General features: G+C 36.6%; 1 long non-coding RNA gene, 1 other non-coding gene and 1 pseudogene across 2 annotated transcripts in view; 1 reads left to right on the forward strand and 2 right to left on the reverse strand.

The window, feature by feature from the left end:
* The window catches only part of C18H11orf49, a 195808-nt gene that overhangs the window by 163871 nt on the left and 11003 nt on the right, over positions 1-20934 (reverse strand). The window lies entirely within an intron of this gene.
* The window catches only part of LOC111090966, an 80493-nt gene that overhangs the window by 58659 nt on the left and 900 nt on the right, over positions 1-20934 (forward strand). The window lies entirely within an intron of this gene.
* LOC100683717 lies at positions 11397-12545 on the reverse strand (annotated as a pseudogene).

Consider the following 20934-nt stretch of genomic DNA (forward strand, 5'->3'; position numbering starts at 1 on the left):
CACTGAACACACTATTCCTCTTTACCAGGACTTGAAATCTCGTAGGTCCTCCCACAGATTGTTCTACCAGCCTCTTGGTTGTACTAAACTTAGAATCAGTAGTCAATCACTTCATTACTATTCTCACCACTGCTCCTAAATTGCACAAGCTTAAGGAGTGGAAGGATTTTAAGATCATATCATTTAACTACCATCATTTTATAGATAACAAAATTGAAGGGGTGCCTGGCTGACTCACTGGGGCACCTGGCTGGCTCAGTTGGAAGAATATGTGACTTGATCTTAGGGTCATGAGTATGAGCCCCACATGGGGTGTAGAGATTACTTAAATAAATAAAACTTTAAAAAAATGAAATTGAAGCCTTTCCTCATTTTTTTCACTCCTGACTCAACGATGGAAAGTATCTGGGCTTGCTCAAATGCAGCTTTTTTTTTTTTTTTTAGATTCTTATTTATTTATTCATGAGAGACACACAGAGAGAGGCAGAGACACAGACAGAGGGAGAAGAAGAAGCAGGCTGTATGCAAGGATCCCAATGCAGGACTCAATCCCAGGACCCCGGGATCATGCCCTGGGCCAAAGGCAGATGCCCAACCGCTGAGCCACTCAGGCATCCCTCATATGTAGTTCTGAAGTTCTCCATATATCCATCTGTAATCACATTGCTGAAGTTTTTCTTTGTACATAGCAAGCAAAATAAGTCATGGTAAAACGAAATTATTTTCAAATATATTTTCATACTCTCCCTGAATGGATCCAACCTTCTAAATGGAATGATCAAATTATATTATCCAGGCTTCTTCTTTTATCCTACTGATAACCTATTCAGGTCTCTGGTATCAATTATAATTCAGGAAAAATTATAAATAAACTTTTCTTTGACCTATGATACATGATAATAGTTATTATAAAGAGTTACTTGTATTTAACACAATGATTGGCTAGAAGATAATCTAAGTATTGATAATCAGACTACTAAATTATGCTGAAACCTTAATTTGGAGAAAACCAAAGCAGGCAAATTATTACATCCCCTTATAATAAAGGCAGAAAAAGAATGTATTTTAGAAAAAGTAAAGAAAAAGGTCATTTCAGTTAAAAAAAAAAAAGGCAAAGCTCAGCAGTATAATCATATCCTATAGATTTAAAAGAGATGGTTGAGCCAGGCTGGCTCAGTCAGTAGAGCCTGCGACTCTTGATCTTGGACTTGTGAGTTCAAAACCCCACATTGGATGTAGAGATTACTTAAAAATAAAATCTTTAAAAAATATAAAATAAAAGAGCTAGTTGCATAAAAGCAGTTATCTACAGAACACAGGAGAGGAAGAAATTGAGACAGGGTGGAAACAATGCCTCTCAATGTATGCCTTAATATATATTTTTTGAACCTTGGAATGTGTTATCCTGTCAGAGTATATGCATATTTGTACTATATATATTGCACATTAACTATGTATATATAAGCATATATTAATACTGTGTATGTGCACAGTTAAAAAGATTAGAGGTTGAGACAATGCAGATCCTTTTCTTTTTTTTTTTTTTTCCCATTAGTAAAATCTACCCCTAACATGGGGCTTCAACTCATGACGGGAGATCAAGAGTCCCATGCCCCACTGGCTGAGCCAGCCAGACATCCCAGAGGATTCTTTTAATAATAGCTTTAATGAAATATAATTCACTTACCATAAAATCCACCCTTTTAACATGTACAATTCAAGTTTTTAGTATACTCAAAGAGTCGTGCAACCATCCCCACTACCTCATTTCTTCATCTCTTCAATCGTCCAAAGCAAGTACCCATTAGCAGTCAGTTCCCATGCCCTCTTCTCCTAGCCCCCAGAAACTATTCATCTATTTTTTGTCTCTACTGATTTCCCTAGTCTGGACATTTTCTATAAATGAAATCATACAATATGGGCTTTTCTCACTGGCTTCTTTCACTTAGCATCAAGTTTTTGAGGTTCCTCCCTATTATAGCTTGTGTCAATACTTCATTCTTTTTTTCTTACTGAATACATTTCATTCTGAGTTTACCACCTTTTGTTTATCCATCCATCAGTTGTATTCATCTTGTTGGCTATTAAGAACAATGTCACTGTGGATATTTGTGTACAGATTTTTGTGGAGCTATTTTTCACTCTCATGGGCATATGTTTAAGGGTGCAAGTGCTAATTATATAGTAACTGTATGTTTTATTGCCAAATTGTTTTCAAAAGTGGCTGCATCATTCTATAACCCTAACAGACACATACGAGGGTATAATTTTTCTACATCCTTACTAATACTTGTCATTGCCCGTATTTTTTTATTTTAGCCATCTTAGTGAGTTTGAAATGGTATCTCATGGCTTTGATCTGCATTTCTATGGTGATTAATAATATTGAGCACTTTTTTTATGTGTTTTTTAGCCATATGTATGCCTTCTACTGAGAAAAACCTATTCAAATTCTATTTCTTTTCTTTTTTTTTTAATTTTACTGCAATTTCAGTATAGTTAACATACAGTGCTACATTAGTTTCAGGTATACAAAATGGTGATTCAACATTCCCATTCATCACCCTGTGCCCATCACAAGTGCCCTCCTTAATCCCCATCACCTATTTAATACATCCTCCCATCCCCCTCCCCTCTGGTAACCATGTTTGTTCTCTATAGTTAAGAGTCTGTTTCTTGGTTTGTGTCTCTCTCGCTCTTTTTCCCTTTGCTTTTTTTGTTTCTTAATTTCCACACATAAATCAAATAACATGGTATTTGTCTTTCTCTGACTTATTTTGCTTAGAATTATACTCCATCCATGTTGTTTCAAAAGGCAAGATTTCATTCATTTTTATGGCTGAATAATAGTCCAGAGACAATGCAGATGCTTATGTGATACAGTAGTACTAATAAAGTATTTATACAATGGGACTTTAATTTCTTTAGAGATGGAAAAAAACTAAAGTTAAAAGGAACTAAAAACACTTATAGATAAGAGGGTTCCAAATTAAACCAATATACCCCTTTGTATTTTCTAGGTTTTTTTCCTTTTGTTTACATATTTATTTATTTGAGTGGGAGATGGGCTGAGAGGGAGGAAGAAAGACAAGCAGACTCTGTGCTGAGCACAGAGCTTCACATGGGGCTCAATCTCATGACCCTGAGATCAAGACTTGAGCAGAAACCAAGAGTCTGACACTTAACTGACTGAGCCACCCAGGTGCCCCATATGGTTTTATCCTTTCTCATTTTTCTTTTCTTGTAGACTTATTATATTTTTTCAAAATTTAATGGAGTACTTTGTTTTGATCTTATTTGTTTGTTTGTTTGAAGTCGGCTCCACGCCCAATGTGGGGCCTGAACTCATAACCCTGAGACTAAGAGTTGCGTGCTCTACCAACTAAACTAGCTAGGCATCCCTATAAATATTTCTTTATACAAACATTGCTGAACATACAAATATGTCCCTAGAATTTTCAGTTTTCTTGGCCCAAATCATTATGCAATATCCCTACTGGTGATTATGTTCTCTTTGATTCCTTCCCTAATTCCTCCAATCTCCTGTATCTCCTTTTTTCCCCTGAACTATTACTTATCACATAGCACTTGATTGCACACTGACTCAGTGTTATTTCATCGGTTAGTGTCCTCAACTACATTACCACACAATTGAAGACATTATTTTATTTTTTAATAATTATTTAATACTTAAGTATGGTCTTTGTCCTTGAGAAGCTTACCATCTATTAGAGAAGTAGATATACAAATTAACAATATAATATAGTATGATAATTGTTATAAAGGAGGTATGTAAAAAGTGTAAACAGAAAAGAGTGGTTTTGTTGACTCAGAGAAAGAGTTTCAAAAGAGGAACACTTATGCTGAGAAAGCCTGTGAAAGAATTTGCCACGTGAACAAGTGGAGAGAGGATATTCAATAAAGACACATCAGAACAGGCAGAAGGATGAAGATATTTTTCATATTTGCATAGTGGATCTGAAAAGCTAAATTAGCTTTGCATTGTCTCTGGACTATTATTCAGCCATAAAAATGAATGAAATCTTGCCTTTTGAAACAACATGGATGGAGTATAATTCTAAGCAAAATAAGTCAGAGAAAGACAAATACCATGTTATTTGATTTATGTGTGGAAATTAAGAAACAAAAAAAGCAAAGGGAAAAAGAGCGAGAGAGACACAAACCAAGAAACAGACTCTTAACTATAGAGAACAAACATGGTTACCAGAGGGGAGGGGGATGGGAGGATGTATTAAATAGGTGATGGGGATTATGGAGGGCACTTGTGATGGGCACAGGGTGATGAATGGGAATGTTGAATCACCATTTTGTATACCTGAAACTAATGTAGCACTGTACGTTAACTATACTGAAATTGCAGTAAAATTTAAAAAAAAAAAGAAAAGAAATAGAATTTGAATAGGATGATTTCTGGGTTCCTTTCTTGGGAATTTGGGAATATAATGGCCCCATTCACTATGATCAATACAGTTCAGTATTGCTAAAAGATAAGTTTAGACAGCATCATCATTCTAAAGGACTCTATAAGGAGCACAGATTTTGGGAAATCACTGAATTTCGAGCAAGAAAGTAAAAGACTAAAACAAAAACAGCAACAAAAAAAGAAAGTAAAAGACTACTACTTCTGAAAAATTACTGTGACAGTACTGTGAAAGAAGTGGAGGGAGAATGCACAGATATAAATCAAGCAGTTCTTCAAACATCCAGGCCAGAAATAACAAAGACCTGAATTAGGAAAGTAACAACAAGAATGATAGATCAAAACAAAAGAGGAATAACCAGTAGAAGTTGATAATCGATTGGATATGAGAAGTAAAAGATGAGAGGAAATTTAGGATGATTTCTGGGTTCCTTTCTTGGGAATTTGGGAATATAATGGCCCCATTCACTATGATCAAATATAGGAAAAAGGGTCCATGTTATATGCCTTATACATCTTTTGCAGTATCAACCATAGTGCGGAGTACATACAGTCAATTTATTCTGTTGACCAACTGGCTGTTTTGAAAAAAGACCAAGATCCTTCTGTTTAATGATCTCAATTGACCATTTTCTAAAGTTGGTACAATCACCATGCATTAGCACCAGAAAAGAACTTTTGGGCACAAGATCACTAGAGTGGACTAACTTATCTAGGAAATAAAATTAAATAGGCGGTGCCTATGTGAATGTGAGTAGTGTGTATGTGTGTACACACGTGTGTATGCATGTGTCAGGGAGAAAGGAGGAGGGGAGTGCATAACAGAAGACATCCATATATTTATATAATGCTGTGACAAAGACTGCTAGTTGCCTACCCCAGCAATCTCTTCCTCTTTAGAAACATACTCCAATTTTTACCTGGGCTCCTGGCCACTGGAATAAATATCATATTTTCTCATTATCTTTCTTTGTAGCTAGACTTTAGTCATGTGATTAAGCTATAAAATATAAGCCCAGTATGGTGTGGGTCTTCTAGAAAGTACTAAAATGGAACTGATTCAGCTGAAAGATGTCCCTTATTTACCCTAGAGGATAATAGAGAGCTCCTTCAGTCCTCATGGATCGTGAGGTAAAAGATGGAATCTCTGGTTAAGATGTTGGAGCAAACGTATGGAAACCTGAGTTGCTGATTATACTTTGGAGCACACCATACCAACCAGAGACTGCCTATCTTCAGCCTTGTTTTCCACAAAAAGAGAAATAATCTTTTTTTTTTTTAAGATTTTATTTATCTATTCATGATAGACACAGAGAGAGAGGTAGAGACACAGGCAGAGAGGGAGAAGCAGGCCCCATGAAGGGAGCCCAATGTGGAACTTGATCCCAGGACTCCAGGATCACACCCTGGGCCAAAGGCAGGTGCTAAACCACTGAGCCACCCAGGGATTCCAAGAAATAATCTTCTAACTTGTTCAAGTTATTTTAGTTTTTTTCTGCTGTATCCAGACAAACCTACTATTAACATAAAGTATCTATATGTTTTCCCAAAAGTATGAATGAAGGGATCAAATTAACATACCAATCAGAATGTTCACTGGCCTATTCATGGGTCTAGGTTAGTGCATGATACAATGGCAGAGTGTTTCAGACACTATTCTAGCAATTGAAGCGATGTAATGCTATCTCAGTGCTTATTATCATTGTTGTGAACAGGTAAGGTCTTAATGACTTTCATAACTTGAACAATAACATTTGTAACACCCCTGAAAATTTACTAAATATTTTCACATACATTATCTCACTGAGCCTTACAACCAGCCCAAGAGTCAGATAAGGCTGGGATTATTATCGCCATTTTACAAATGAGGAAATTGCCCAAGGTCACACAGCTTATAAATAGTAGGGCAAAGATTTGAACTTTAATCTCATGAGTGTAAATATTTTCCACTGAATCACAGAATTAGGATAATTTTTGGAGAAATTTAGAAAGTTTAAAAGATCACCATTATCTTAAAAATAAGTGATACAAACATGATGGTAAAACAGACCACAAATCGATGTATTGGTATTTCACAGAATTTATATAAAGACTTCTTAAAATTAATTTTTCTGCTTACTGAGACAACATTCTGTTCAATTTTAGAACTGATGACAGCACCATTTCCTTCTAAGATCCTGTATTTTGCATTAGAGAGAAGAGTGAACAAATGAGGGGCAATGCGTGAAGAGGTAGCAAAGGGGAAGCAGAACTTCTCTTTAATGACCACTTCTCTTTGGACAAAATAGGTCAGATCCTATTCAGTTCCACCTGGTGGTAGTGTTAAGATGCTTCTACAATTGCTTCCAGAAATCTCTTTTCATGAGGTAACTGGATGATGGACACTAAGGAGGGCAAGTGATGTAATGAGCACTAGGTATTATATAAGACTGATGAATCACTGACCTCTGCCTCTGAAACCAATAATACATTATATGTTAATTAATTGAATTTAAATAAAATGTTTTAAAAACCTGGGGGAAAAATAAAACAAAAAAGAGAAATCTCATTTCAGAAAATTAAATGGCTCAAATAATCAAGCTCATGAAGGAGAAGTGAATTGACCTTCAGTCCAGCTCTTAAGCAGTGAATTGATCACAGACCTGCATTGCCGTGCCACAAAGGCATCCAGGCTCAACAGCCCAAGCAAGGGGGTCTCATTATACAAGACCTAGTTTGTTTTTTTAAATTTTTTTTCAGATTTATTTATTTTAGACAGGCCAGGGGAGGATTGAGAGAGAGAGAGAGAGAGAGAGAGAGAGAGCAAGCACATGAGTGGGGGTAGAGGCAGAGGAAAAGAATCTTCAGATTCCCTGCTGAGCACGGAGCCTGATGTGGGGCTCCATCTCATAACCCATGAGATCATGACCTGAGATGAAACCAAGAATCTGATGCTTAACAACTGAGCCACCCAGGTGCCCCAAGAACTAGTTCCTAATCCTTGTCCTACAGATGACTCCTTGGGGCCTTATGCAAGTTATTTGACCTTCAAATTAATGTCTTCATTAGATTATGGGAAAGAATGATACTTTATTCCCCAGAACTATCTGAAAGCCTGATTAAGCATAAGTAAACATTTTGTGTATACAATTTTAATATAAATGGATATGGAGAATGAAATTGCTGCATTCTCTTCTATTTCCCTAATTTTTACTTTGTCTTTCCAAAACAAAATGACCCACTAGAAATGGATGATTTCTCATTAATGGATCTAGTTTAAGGGAAATGTTAAGCTGAGGATAAGAAGCTGAATGGTACTAGAGGGAGAAGGAAAAGAAGTAAAACTTTACTTTCAATTTCATTTTCTTGAGATTACAAAAAGCATGGAGCTGATAGCAATCTTATTAGCACATCTAGTTTAATCCTTTTTTAAATTAGAAGACCAATATGTTACTGCACTTTATTTTATTTTTTAAAGATTTATTTATTCATGAGAGACAGAGAGAGAGATAGAGAGAGAGGCAGAGACACAGGCAGAAGGCAAAGCAGGCCCCATGCAGGGAGCCTGATGTGGGACTCGATCCCAGGACTCCAGGACCACGCCACGGGCCAAAGGCAGGCGCTAAACCGTTGAGCCACCCAGGGATCCCCTGTTATTGCATTTTAAAATGTTACTTAAAGGGCGCCTGGGTGGCTCAGTGGTTGAGCATCTGCCTTCGGCCCAGGACATGATCCTGGGGTCCTGGGATCAAGTCCTACATCGGGCTCCCTGAATGGAGCCTGCTTCTCCCTCTTCCCGTGTCTCTGCCTCTCTCTGTATGTCTCACATGAATAAATAAATATTTTTTTAAAATGTTAAATACAGAATCCTTTATCTTAAAATAGCAAAGATTTACATATCTCTGTGGTCCCTTCTCATTAGTGTATACACCAGTTTGTACTGGAGTTCCATTTTTCCAAAATATTTTATTTCATGCGCTTTTTCACATATATATAAAGTCTTCTTGGGAATTATTTAGTGATATAATATTCTATTTTTAATCTACTTCAGTTTGCTTCTAGATTATTTCAAGTTTTTTCTTTTTTCTTTTAAGATTTATTTATTTATAATAAACACACACACATAGAGAGAGAGAGAGAGAGAGAGGCAGAGACACAGGCAGAGGGAGAAGCAGGCTCCATGCTGGGAGCCCAATGTAGGACTCGATTCCGGGTCTCCAGGATCGCGCCCTGGGCCAAAGGCAGGCGCCAAACCGCTGAGCCACCCAGGGATTCCTATTTCAAGTTTTTTCTTAATGATAATGTGATTATAAACATGTTTATGTGAACAATTTCTTTTTGAGTTACTTCCTTAGGATATATTTCCAGAAGTAGGGCTTTAGCATCAAAAGATACGCTTATTTTTATAGCTCTTGTTATGTACTGTCAAAGTGCTCTCCAAAAAGACTGTACTACCTTCAAGAAACGGAGACCAATTTCTTTGCAGACATCTCAGTATAAAGCTTTAATTTTAAATTAACCCAACAGTGTCATTTGCAAAGCTTAAATTATCGGTGAACCTGAATATTTAGTTAGGTTATCTTTTCTCTTACACAGACTTTTAATTATAAAAGCAACACATTCTTCTGTAATAGAACACAAAACAGTAAGGCATCCTTACTTGTAAGCACTCTCTGAATTCAATTTCCCAGAGTATTCACTGTTAACAGATTGTTATACTTCCTCCTAGAACTTTTTCTATCTGTGATCGTACATATATTTATAAATGTTCATAACATGTTTACAGAAATGTAATCACACTGTACTCTATAACTTATATTTTCACTTAAAATTTTACTTATATCTTTCCCTGTTAATGAATGTAACTCATTTTTTAATGGCTGCATAGGAATGTCTACTAATGGTTAATAAATTGATATCTATCAATTTCCTTATTGATGGGTATGTAGATTGACCCTAATTTTTCACTTTTACACGTGAACAAATTGTTAACTTCCTCTGGTCACTTGTCCTGAAGGACTTAGTTACTATAACACAAATTTGTACCATTTATTTCCTTTCCATGTCGTATATTAACTTTTAGTCACCATATTCATTGTAATTTCCCTATCTTGTCACTCCTCTTTTATCCTTGCTATTTATCCTATGAAAAGTTAAAAAAATATTTTATCTACACATCCATCTGCTCTCAAATATCTATTGTTGGTTTATGTCATAAAATTATCTCAGGGGTAAGCATACTTGATTATTTTCTCCTGGATATAAAAGTATTTTAACATTTTAATTCAACTAGAATTTATTGTACCCCATAAGGTAGGAGGTGTGAATCTAAATGAATTCCCTCCACGGTCCTTCCAACTGTCAACTAATAAATTTTTCACATTATTTGCTAAACTTAGTTTGTCACAAATTACAAGAAAATGTGCTTTGATATCTATTTTTGAGATATATATAAAATCACACAGTATGCAGTCTTTTGCACCTGTCTTTTCTCTTTTCTTTCTTCTTTCTTTCTTTCTCTTTCTTTCTTTCTTTCTTTCTTTCTTTCTTTCTTTCTTTCTTTCTTTCTTTCCTTCCTTCCTTCCTTCCTTCCTTCCTTCCTTCCTTCCTTCCTTCCTTCCTTCCTTCCTTTCCTTTCCTTTCCTTTCCTTCTCCTGATTTTATTTATTTGAGGGAGAGAGCATGTGCACAGAAGCAGGTGCAGTGGCAGGCAGAGGGACAGGGAGCTGTGAGTAGTTGTTCATTAATTCTCATTGCAGCATAATAGCCCACTGTTGAATATACTATGATTTATTTATTAATTTCCTTGTTGACAGTATTTTTTAAGTTTCCAGTTTGGGCCTATTATGAATGGCGTCACTATGAGTATTCTAGTATGAGTATTTAGTAAACATATGTCTGCATTTCAGTTGGTTCTGTGCCTAGGAATAAATGACCGAGTCATAGGGTATGAGTATGTTCAGTTTTAGCACAGACTGCCAAACAGTTTTCCAAAATATACCCATTTACACTCCCACAAGCGTAAGAAAAAACTTTGACCATATATAATTTGTGGTCCTATATTCATCTTTAAAAAAAATGTTCAAGTCTTAATATCCAATACTGTAAAGTAATAGTGGTTTGGTGTGCCGGGTTAGCTCAGTCGGTAGAGCATGCAACTCTTGATCTCAGGGTCGTGAGTTCAGGTCCCACATTGGGCATAGAGCTTACTAAATAAATAAATATCAGTGGTTCTAGGAGGCATCTTTGTTTTGTTCTTATTTTCAAGAAAAATGAATTTAATTTTTCTCATAGTTTCAAATAAATAACAGAAGTTAGAAATACTCTATTTTTAGGGTTTTTTTGGAGTTTATCAAGATTAGAAACTTCAAAAAGCTAGATTATTTTGAGTCTTAGTATCTATTAATATGCTGTTAAGGGTATATCCAGTTATTATATTTAATAAATATTTTAGAAATTAGACTAATATTGCATTTCTGGGGTAGACATATGTCACATTATTTGCTAGAAATCTATTAAGGATCTTTCACACTTTTGTTCATATCTTTAAATAGTTTATAGTTTCCTCTTTTAGGATTATTTTTGCCAGGTTTTATGATCAATCAACACACTATTGCCCCTTTAACTGAAATAAAAAAATAATATTAGCTAATATTTTTGGAGCTCTTTCTATGTGCCAGGAACAATGCTATGAGTTTTATTCATTTAATCTTCATAACAGTCTTGGGGTACCTGGGTGGCTCAGTCTGTTAAGTTTCCAACTCTTGATTCTGGCTCAGGTCATGATCTCAGGGTCATGACATTGAGCCCTGTATCAGGCTCTGCCTGGGCATGAAGTCTACTTAAGATTCTCTCTTTCCCTCTCCTTCTCCCCCCTCCCCAACTCTCTCTCTAAAAACAAAAACAAAAACAAAACAAAACAAAAAACCTTCATAATAGTCTTTTTGTTTTGTTCTGTTTTCTGTGGAAGAGCAGCTTAAGACCACTCAGTGGTTGTTCCTACCCATTCAGTGGCCTGAGCAGTGGGAGCGGCAGACCAATCTTCAGTGGCTGGCTGAGCGTTCCAGTCTTCAATAGGGAACTGCTAAATAGGCACAGAGGGCACCTGCATGCCTTCAGACCAGTCTGCAACTTCAGGCTGAGTAGCCTGAGTAGTAGTTCCTGAATAGTGAACTCAGGAGCTGGAGTCATCCATTCACCCTGAAATTCCTCCTTAGTCACAACCTTTTCAGCAGCAACCTGTTCTTCCTTTTCAATCTCTTCAGGATCTCTGTAGAAGTAGAGATCTGGCATGACTTCCGATGGGTGCTCACGGGAAACGGTGAGCCACACATGCACAGGACTTCCCGGGCTAGCATCCACCACATCAGACCCACTGAGTGAGCTTCCTTGTCGTTGCTAAGGGATGACAGTGTCCACGTAGCACAGAGGAGAGTCTGTGTTACACAGAGCAATGGTAGGCAGGTTAACATAAGATGCCTCTGTGAGAGGCTGGTGGTCAGCCCTGGGATCAGTAACCACCAGAAGCCTTGGGTCTCAGAAGGCTGCCTAGATCTGGTTAGTGAAGGTTCCAGGAGTGAAGTGGCCAGCAATAGGAGTGGCTCCAGTAGCAGCAGCAAATTTCAGCACAGCTCAGTGGCTAGTATTCCTGGATATGACACTGACATCAGCTGGGTTTTCAATGGCAACAATGGCACGAGCTGCCAACAGAAGCTTCTCCCAGGTTCTCTTCAGATTTATGATGCAGATACCATCACTTTTCCTTTTATAGATGTACTGTTCCATTTGGAAATCAAGGTTGGTGCCACCTAAGTGGGTTCCTGCTGCAAGGAATTTGAGGACATCCTCCTCCTTCATTTGCAGAACATCAAGGGCTCCGGACATTGTTAAAATTTCCCTTTAAGTTACAATGGAAACACAGAACAATGCTGTATGGACCCTTCCCTGGGTAGTGTGGAAAGCTAATAATAGTCTTATTACTATTCAGTTTACAAATTGGGAAGCTTATAAAAAATAAAAACAAAAACAAATTGGGAAGCTGAGCATAGAGAGGACAAGTAATTTGCCCAAGCTGATATAGCCATTAAGAAATATCAAAGCAGGGGCAACTGGGTGGCTCACTGGTTGAGCATCTGCCTTTGGCTCAGGTTGTGATCCTGGGGTCCTAGGATCGAGTCCCCAATCAGGCTCCCTGCAAGGAGCCTTCTTCTCCCTCTGCCTATGTCTCTGCTTTGCTCTCTGTGTCTCTCATGAATAAATTAATAAAATATTTTTTTAAAAAAGAAATATCAAAGCATTAAAACAATTTTGAACAAGAACAGCAAAACTGGAGGACTTCTATCTGATTTCTCAAGACTAGTGATACAGACAGTAATTGGGGATCCCTAGGTGGCTCAGCAGTTTAGCTCCTGCCCCCGGCCCAGGGTGTGATCCTGCATGGAGCCTGCTTCTCCTTCTGCCTGTGTCTCTGCCTTTCTCTCTCTCACTGTGTGTGTCTCTCATGAATAAATAAATAGAATCTTAAAAAAAAAAAAAAAGATAAAGACAGTAACTAAGACAGTACGGTATTAACATAAAGATAAATATATATAGTGATGAAATAGAAGAGAGCATCTAGAAATACATACACACACACAAATATGGCCAATTCATTTTCAACAAAGACAAGGTAATTCAATAGACAAAACATAGTCTTTTCAATAAACAGTACTGGAACAACTAGATATTTATAGGCAAAACAAAACAAAACAAAACAAAAAGAAGAACCCTTACTTCACACCATTAAAAAAAAAAAAAAAAAAAAAAAATCAACTCAAAAGCCAGAGACCTAAATATAAGAGTTAAAACTAACTTGTAAGAGACAACATAGGAAATAATCTTAGTGACCTTTAGTTAGACAAAAAAATGGCCCAAATAGGCATAAAAAGCTTAAAACTATTAAAGAAAAAAATTATAAATCTGACTTTATCAAAATTAAAAATATGTGCTTTCAAAAGACACAAATACAAGGCAGTCTGAGAGAAAATAACTGGAAATCATATATATAACAAAAAACATATTCAGAATATAAAATGAAATGTTAATATCAACAATACAAGCTACTAACAAAAAAGGGCAAAAGATTTTAATAGATACATCATCATACACAGATAACAAAAATACATGAAAAAATGCTCAACATCATTAGTCATTAGGGAAATTCTGTTGTTTTTTAATTTTTTACTTGGAGGGCTTTTTAAAAGTTTTTATTTTAATTCCACTTAGTTAACTACAGTGTTATTTTAGTTTCAGGTGTACAATATGGTAATTCAACACTCCATACATCACTCTGTGCTCATCAAGACAAATGCATTCCTTAATCCCATCACCTATTTAACACAACCACCTACTCTCCTCTCCTCTGGTACAATCCATTTGTTCTCTATAATTAAGAACCTGTTTCTTGATTTCTTTCTCTCCCTCTCACTTATTTTTCCCTCTGCTTGTTTGTTTTGTTTCTTAAATTCCACATATCAGTGCAATCATATGGTATTTGTCTTTTTCTGCTTATTCTGGTTAGCATTATACTCTCTAGCTCCATCCATGTCATCACAAATGGCAATATTTCATCCTTTTTTATGGCTGAATAATATTCCATGTGTGTGTGTTTGTGTGCATGTGTGTGTGTGTGTGTGTGTGCACCATATCTTCTTTTTTTTTTTTTTAAGTAGGGCCCACATCCAGTATGGGGCTTGGACTCATGACCCTGAAATCAAGACCTGAGCTGAAATCAAAAGCCAGACATTTAACCAACAGCCACCCAGGCACCGCGATTCTTGGCCACTTTAAACAAGGATCCCCCTGCCTCTAGTTTTCAAAATGTATTTCTCATTTTCATCTGAGACTTTATCAGAATTGCCTTTTACCATTCATATTTGTCAATATTTCCTATTTACTATCCAACATTCTCTTCATGACTATGCATTCTCTAAGAAGATGGGGGCTATCTCTCCAGGTCTCTCTTCTGGATCTTCAACAGAACTGCCTTTAACAGTGTCTTCACAGGGATGCCTGGGTGGCTTAACAGTTGAGTATCTGCTTTCGGGCCAGGCGTGATCCTGGGGTTTCCACGGGAAGCCTGCTTCTCCCTCTGCCTATGTCTCTGCCTCTCTGTGTCTCTCATGAATAAATAAGTAAAATATTTTTAAAAAAATAAACTGACAGAAAGATCATAGTTATTTTTTCTCGGTTAATAACAAACCTTGTGGGCAACTTGGGTGGCTCAGTGGTTTAGCGCCGCCTTCCGCCCAGGGCCCTGGAGACCCGGGATCGAGTCCCACATCAGGATCCCTGCATGGAGCCTGCTTCTCCTTCTGCCTGTGTCTCTGCCTCTCTCTCTCTGTGTGTGTCTCTCATGAATAAATAAATAAAATCTTAAAAAACAAATAACAAACCTTGTAACTTATAAATATTGTTTCTGAAAGTTCAAAATCACCAGTAAATTTGTTTGCTTATTTCTATTTTTATTATTTAGTTCTAATTTTTCTTTTCTTCAGTTTGTTACTTTGTTCCCTTTCTAAATTCTTTAAGTGTTGACTTTTCTTTTTTTATAGCAACAATAATTCTTCTAAGCATTGCTTTATATATGTCTATAGCTTTTAACTGTGCTAAGGTTTAAAAAAATATCTTGTTATATTCCAAATGTATCATCTGACTCAGTTGTAGAGGAATTTAATTTTTAAATATCCTTGTGGTTAGAGGCACCTGGCTGGCTCAGTTGGTGGAGCCAGGGTTGTGAGATCAAGCCTCATGTTGGGCTCCACAATAGGTGTGGGGCCTGCTTAAGATTCTCTCTCTTCCTCTGCACCCACCAACCTCTCCCTCTTAAAAAAAAAACTCGGGGGATCCCTGGGTGGCTCAGCGGTTCAGTGCCTGCCTTCAGCCCAGGGTGCAATCCTGGAGACCCGGGATCAAGTCCCACGTCAGGTTCCCTGCTTGGAGCCTGCTTCTCCCTCTGCCTGTGTCTCTGCCTCTCTATCTCTCATGAATAAATAAAATCTTTAAAAAATAATAATAATAAATAAATCTTTAAAAAATAATAACAAATAAAAAAATAAACTCAGAAAGAAAAGAAAAATTCAGGGGACATAGATGCAAGCAAAACAAAACAAAACAAAAAATTTAAAAACCTACAATTAATAGGAAGACAAGATAAAATGTTATATGCATGAATTCAGAAAACAAAAAATAAGTAAAGAAATGTAAAATATAATTGTAGATATTTTTAGAATTCAACAGGATTGGAAAAGTCAAAAATATTCACAGAAGGTACAACCAAAAGAATATGGAAAAGAAGAGAGAACAATAGGAAAATTAGAGCATGAGTCTAATGCCTGAGGAACAATAGTTCCAGAGACAGACATGAGAAAATATCAAATACATAATTCAATAAAACTTCTTAGAACTGAAAGCTATGAATTTCCACATTAAAAGGGTCTCAAGAAAATAAAAAAATAAAAGGGTCTCAAGACAATGAGTGAGAAAAGCTCTATACCAATAGACATCTTTATGAAATATCACAAATCAAAATGGCATTATAAAAAGCTATAAAGGTAGAAATGCTTTGAAAATTCTAAGGAAAAATTATCTCCAACACAGAATCTTATACCCACACAAACTATCCACCAAATGCAAGGGTAATATAAAGACAGTTTCATAGACAAAGATCCCTCAAATCTTATTTTGTATGCACCCTTCTCAGAAAGATACTGGAGGATGCTACCTAACCAAAGGAGTACATAAGGAAAAAGGAAAACACAGGCTTCAGGAAATATGGAATATGACTTGAAAGAGACAAGTAATATACATGATAAGGATAGAGGATTTAGAAAGCAACCAGGCCAGATTGGAGTAGGAGGCTACTTAGGTGAATGAGTGCCCCAGGAGAGTTCTCTTGAAGAAAATAAATTGAAAAAAAAAAAAAAAAAGAAAATAAATTGAAACGTAGAAAACACCTGATTGTCTACATAAGCAGGGAGAAGACTGATCTTTTGGTTGGAGTTTAGGGATAAATTAGAGACAAATTTATAGAAAACCAACTAAATAAAAGACAAAGCAATTATTGACTCCAGGAAAAAAGAAAAAAAGGCTACACAAAAAAACCCACAAACTCTTCCAATCTTTCTCTCTCATTCTCTCTCTCTCTCTCTCTCTATATATATATATATATGCATACATACCATTTCCATAGTCATTATAGACACTGAATATTGGCTTGACCAAAAAATCATAACTTTATTAGAAGGCTAGGAGAAAAGGGAATTTTAGGGGATATAAAAGCACTGAATCCATCACAGGAAGTCATTAGATCATATCTAAAACTGAAAAATCAAGAACAGCTTAAGCCTGCTATTTAAAAATATACAGGAAAGGGATGCCTGGATAGCTCAGCAGTTGAGCGTCTGCCTTTGGCTCTGGGTTTGATCCCGGAGTCCTGAGATCAAGTCCCACATCGGGCTTCCTGCATGGAACCTGCTTCTCCCTCTGCCTGTGTCTCTGCCTCTCTCTCTCTCTGGGAGTCTCTCATGAATAAATAAAATATTTTTAAAATAATAAAAATTTAAAAATAAATAAAAATTAAAATATACAGAAAAAAAAAAGGCAAAAGAAATGGTGAAAAAAATTCGAAGTAGTCTCTTCCAAGGAGTGGGGCTTAGAGGTGAGAAGTTTTGGTACTGTGTTTTGTTAAAACTCTTTAGATCTATTTTACCAATAAAATTCTGTAGCTAATAAAAAAACACATTAAATTTTTTTTTCTAAATTTTTATTTATTTATGATAGTCACACAGTGAGAGAGAGAGAGAGAGGCAGAGACATAGGCAGAGGGAGAAGCAAGCTCCATGCACTGGGAGCCCAATGTGGGATTCGATCCCGGGTCTCCAGGATCGCACCCTGGGCCAAAGGCAGGCGCTAAACCACTGCGCCACCCAGGGATCCCAAAAACACATTAAATTTTAAAAAATATGTACTCCTCGGATCTGCCCTCTCCTTGCCCATTATTTGTAACATATTGTTTCCTTAACAGTTTTTTCCTAAAATAGTTTTTCATTTGTTTCATCTAATTATTACTTTGTAATACTTTTGTATTTTTTCTTCCACCAATTTACAAAGCCAACTTTATTCCTGTTAATGTTCTTTGTTGCTTCTTTTTTCCCCAATAGATCAATTTATGTGTCCTTACTTCAAATGTCTTAATGCTGTCAGATTTCTTGTATTTGTGCCTTTCTTTTTTCCCACAGCAAAAAAAATACAAACTGTCTTTGCTCTCCTACATCTTACTTCTGTTTCTCTAACTCTAAGAACAAAACCCTGAAAATCTGACTTCAAAGACAAAGAGGAGGTGGTGAGGCAAAAAATATCAACTTTCAGCTGTATTTCTAAGCTTAATTCTTCACCTTCCTTACTTTTCATCTCTGTTGGTCAAATATATTTATTCTTTGTAGAGTCAGAGTTTTCTTCCTTTTTTTTTTTTTTGAGATAATAAGTAACACGTAACATATTAGTTTTAGGTGTACAGCATAATCATTCGACATTTGTATACATTATGAAATAATCACCACAATAAATCTAGTTAACACACATCACCACACATAATGACAATTTTTTCTTTTTTTTAGATTTTATTTATTTATTCATGAGAGACCTAAAGAGAGAGAGAGGCAGATACACAGGCAGAGGGAGAAGCAGGCTTACCTCAGGGAGCCCGACACAGGATTCAATCCCGGCACTCCAGGATCATACCCTGAGCCAAAGGCAAGTGGCAAACCCCTGAGCCACCCAGACATCCCATGACAATTTTTTCTTGTGATGACAACTTTTAAGCTCTCTCAGCAACTTTTAGATATACAATACAGTATTATTAACTATAGTCACCATGTTGTGCATTATAGCCCCAGGAGTACTTACTATGTAACTGGAAGTTTGTACTTTTCTCCCAACTTCATCATTTCACTCACCACCCTCCTCAGTTAAAAATAAACTGAGTCTAGTTTATTTTTAGATACCACATATTAGTGAGATCATAATGGTATTTGCCTTTCTCTGTCTGCCATATTTTAGCATAATGCCCTCAAGATCCATCCATATTGTTGCAAATGACAGAATTTCCTTTTTTTTAATTGCTGAATAATCTTTGGAGAGTCATTTTAAGACCATCTCAATGGTCTCAAGACCATTCCCTGCCTCAACTGGTAATATCTGCTAATTGAGAAAAATGTTACCTATAAATTGGTTTCAAATATAATAAAATGTTTGTCTATACTAATTATAGTAATGACATCATGTTTTATAAATACATAATTAAATATTTATCCATTTGAAGATCAATAAACTTTTTTAGGACTCAAATATTTTCAAAGATCTCAAAACAGTTTATAGATTAGACACAATACCAATAATGTCTAATGGATAAATGTGGCCCTGTTCCCACCTCCAAAATAACCTTACACCTCTGCCCTTAACCCCAGAATTCCTTTCTACCTCTTCTGAAAACATATTCAGTTAATAATCATAATTCAGTTAATCATCCTTTCCTTCTCCTGGATCTTCCATCTCTCCTTCTACAATGGCTCCCTTTTCCTCCCTTTCCCTCATACTCAAGTCTCTCTCATCTAAAAAGTTAAAAACAAATTCTCTCTACTCTTGCTATCACTCCCTCTACTTTTTCCTTCACCAATCAAACAAACTTCTGGGGAAAAATAAATAAGCCCACCTATAGTTTCAACTCCTTCACCCTTCCCATTTACTCCTCCATACAGGAAAATCTTGGCATCCTGCCATACCACTCCAATGAAACTTCTCACCTAATGCCACTAACAACCTTCTTTGCAGCTCTTATCTTGTTTGACCTCTCTGAAGCAACTGATATGACTGAACACTCCCTCCATATTGAAACTCACTCCACCTCCAGTTTCTGCGGCACCACCTTTTCCTCATTCTCCTAAATCTTTTACCAATTACTCTAAGTTTAGGAAGATCAATATCTTTATTTATTGTAAAACTAGCTCTCTGGAGACTACATTTAGGTTCCTACAATGAGTCTCTAACTCCCAAACAAAACAAAACCATTCACAGCAAAGTAACCATCAACACCCAGCAACCAACACAATTATAAAGAACTAAAACCCTAACATTACATGAGCTCACTAAAGGGTAGAAAGGGGCTATTCTGATTACTTAGAAATGTTTACAAAGGAAAGAGAGGTGATCTAAGAGAAATGACGGGAGACACAGAGTTAAGAAAGAAAAAAATGAGTAGACAACAGAGATAGGGATAAAACACCTCTGTACTTTGATTTTGAAAGGTAGACAGGGGAGAAGAAGTTAAACACTCTCCAGTACATCCATGCTTCACCTATAAATAAGGGTAATTAGCTATCAACAATACACCTCACTTTCAGTGGGAGAGATATCTCCACTATAAACACGGTATGCCAGTTTATTGTTTGCATCCCCCAAAATGTGTGCTCCCATTCTTTTTGCACATGATTGTCTGGCTGAACTTCAATTCCCAGGGTCCTTTGCAATTAGCAGGAGCCTTATATTAATTTCTCACCTATGAAATGTGAGCACAAGGTGTGTTTGTAACTTCTGCCTTACTTGCATAAGAGGTGTTTACCCTGGAGTCCTTCCTTCCCCTTAGCCTTTTCATTGGCTGGAAATGGCCACAACCGAGGCATCCTAGGAAACCATGGGTCTCAAATCTTATGAAAATACCAACAACAGAAGAAGAGATGTCAATGATAACTTTGTCATTAAAAAATAAAAATTCGGGATCCCTGGGTGGCGCAGCAGTTTGGCGCCTGCCTTTGGCCCAGGGCTTGATCCTGGAGATCCGGGATCGAATCCCACATCGGGCTCCCGGTGCATGGAGCCTGCTTCTCCCTCTGCCTATGTCTCTGCCTCTCTCTCTTTCTCTCTCTGTGACTATCATAAATAAATAAAAATTAAAAAAATAATAATAAAATAAAAAATAAAAATAAAAATTCTTGGGGTGCCTGAGTGACACAGCTGGTTAAGCATCTAACTCTTGGTTTCAGCTCAGGTCTGATCTCAGGGTCATGGGGTCAAGCCCCACATCAGGAGCCACACTCAGGATAGTCGCTTTCTCTCTCCCTCTGCCCCCCACCCCGTTCTTGCTTGTGCACGCTCTCTCTCTCACTCTCTCTCTCAAATAAAGAAATAAATCTTTAAAAAAATATATAAATTCTTTTTTGGTGTCCCTTTTCTAAACCTAACAATCAAAGCTGTTTTTATTACTTGGCTGAGTTTAAATTTAAAAACTTTCCACTTGGGGAGCTTGATGTCAGGTCCTTCAACAGTAATTATTTTCCCTTAACTACTAGGAAATATGATAAGAAAAAGTTCACAATGTGAGACAAATCAACCACTTCTTTTCCTTGTAAGTATGTTTCTCCTTTAGAAATATAAAATCAAAACCAAATATTTACTGGAAAAGCAAAGGTCAAAACAGTCCC

The sequence above is a fragment of the Canis lupus genome, chromosome 18, assembly GCF_011100685.1.
Source record: "Canis lupus familiaris isolate Mischka breed German Shepherd chromosome 18, alternate assembly UU_Cfam_GSD_1.0, whole genome shotgun sequence".
Lineage (NCBI taxonomy): Eukaryota > Metazoa > Chordata > Mammalia > Carnivora > Canidae > Canis > Canis lupus.